At 49.8% G+C, this 2255-nt stretch overlaps 1 protein-coding gene across 1 annotated transcript in view; it reads left to right on the forward strand.

Moving 5' to 3' along the window:
- Positions 1 to 327: 327 nt before the first annotated feature.
- PDE6H (phosphodiesterase 6H, cGMP-specific, cone, gamma) overlaps positions 328 to 2255 on the forward strand; it is a 6191-nt gene continuing 4263 nt past the window's right edge. Inside the window, exon 1 of the mRNA XM_010180411.1 lies at positions 328 to 385. The gene's annotated coding sequence lies outside the window, so the exon portion shown is untranslated. The remainder of the gene's footprint in view (positions 386 to 2255) is intronic.

Genomic DNA, 2255 nt, shown 5'->3' on the forward strand with positions numbered 1-2255 from the left:
TCTGTGTGTGTCTGTGTGTGTCTGTGTGTGCGTTCATGATTATTTCCTTATTCTTTGCTTCTCCAAAGATCTCCCCCCATGAGCTCCAGAGAAAACACAACCTCTTCTTGCAGAAAGGGGCACATTGCCCCTCAGGCATGTGCCAAGGCTCTGCTGCTCCCCAGACCTCACTGGAGTTGTCCTTGCAGAGCACCAAAGTTACAGCGCTCCCCACACACACCCCCCCAGCCTCCCCCCGCTATGCAGGGAGGGGCCCGCCCACGATTGCCGCCCTGATGTCACCTGGTAGTAGGGTATATCTGGAGGAGAAGGGACACCTCGAGACCCTTTCTACGCAGACGGGAGGACAGGAATTGGATGATTTGCAAGAGGAGCCCTTAGCGCTGTAAGTATTTCCCAGGAGCTTAACGCAATAACCAGGGTGGCATGGGGGGATGAAAGAGGAACTGGCTGTAAAACCCAGAGAAGAGAAAAGTCCTGATAAAACCCCATGAGGGGAAAATCTGGATGTTTGTGCTTGGAGAGCATCAACAGACCCAGCAGCTAAAAGAAGGAGCTGTGGTTATTGGGTGGTCGTTTTCTGTTTCCTCTAATGTTAGGTCAAGGACTGCAGCAGTGGTTGTGGCTGTGTATGCAGCTCTGCCCTTTGCAGGGATGCTCGGTTTCTCATGCCGAGCACCCCTCAGTTGGGGTTTCTTGGCATCCCCTTGGCTTGTGTCTTTGGCTGGCATAGCCTGCGTGTGAGCAGCGCCAAGGGGGCTCCTGAGGAGTGGTGAGGACAGGCAGGTGGTGTTCCCTGCCTCTATCCCCAGCTGTGCACACAGGGCACATCAATGGGGAGTTTGTACCGTGTGATGCTGTACCTCCAGTGTTACTGGATCCTTTCTTTCAACTGGGATAGTCTTTCCAATGATCCTCATCCTGGAAGCAGCTGTGGGAATATAGTTCTACATTAAATTAGTTTCTGTCTTTTAGAGTGTATTCTCTTTCGTTTGTTCTTGGTGTTAAAACTGCTGCTAGAATGAAGGGTCTGATATCCTGTGTAAAACACCGGATCAGAAAGGGAACCTGCATGGACTTTTTGCATTGCTATGATTAGCCAGCTCAAAAAACTGGACCTGTGAGACTCCTCACTCCTCACAGGCATCTTGCACTGGATACAGTATTCGCTGATGGAAGCCTGGCAGCAAGGATGATGCTAGTTCCTCTTGAGAGGTCAAGAGCTGAGCATACAAAAACCCCATTAAAAGGAATGTAAAAACAAGGGTATTTCTTCTGAATGCTGTCTTCTCCCAGTTCATCGCTGCATGGAGGGCCATGGTCTATGGGGGTTCTGTTTCTAACACTCCTGAGGCACCATGAAGACAAGTGAAAATGGAAAATTCTGTATTTTTGAGGGTTTCTGACAGTGGAAGATGAGACACTACACTGAATATGTCTGAAGAAGGTCAAGTGAGACATCTGCATGATCTGTCAGGGAAATTTTCCATGGAGAATCAGAGATTAAGGAGGGGGGGCAGATTAAAGATTCTACATTTGTCAGCAGTATTCAAGCCTCCTTAAGTTCAAAGAAAACTAAAAGAAGAATGATTAACCTGGCCAGCAACCCAGAAATGGGATATCTGACGCAATTGAGATAAGCCCATTACCCTGTATTAGGTATAATTAGCATTCGGACGCAAGCAAAGCTCTTACCCAGAGGATTAAACCCTAGACTGAGCAGCAATGCTGTCAGGGGCAATTAGGTAACACCTTGTCAGAGGAGAGGGCAGAGGAAGTGCATGGAAGAACATCTGTTTCTCAACAGCCCTCACATCCACAGCTATCCGCTCTCGCCCAGGAACTGCATTCTAGTGTCAGTGGCAGCTGAAGAGTTCTGGCAGCCCAGGCAGCTCTGGAGGGAGGCAGCATCGCACTTGCAGAGATCTAGAGAAGGAGACTCAGCTTCGTCAAACATTTGTCAAGCCATCTGTTTGGTGTGGTACCGAGGACTATCCAAGTACCCAGGTATGGGGAGATGAAAGGCTGGGAAATTCCCCTGGGAAGCTGCTGTGGGTGTTTCTTTCACATTTGTGATCTTGCCTACCTATGTCTGGCTATGTGCAGGGGAAGCTGGTTCCTGTGATGTGTGAACTGGGGGAGCACCCATGCTGTGGGACAGGGCCCTCTCCAGTGTGAATGGAGACATCTTTGCCTGTGTGTGATGGCAAGCGAGTCCCACCAGCTCAGTGGTGGGAGGGCAGCTTGATTCATGC

This window comes from Mesitornis unicolor, unplaced genomic scaffold (assembly GCF_000695765.1).
Source record: "Mesitornis unicolor isolate BGI_N332 unplaced genomic scaffold, ASM69576v1 scaffold7863, whole genome shotgun sequence".
Taxonomy (NCBI): Eukaryota; Metazoa; Chordata; class Aves; order Mesitornithiformes; family Mesitornithidae; genus Mesitornis; species Mesitornis unicolor.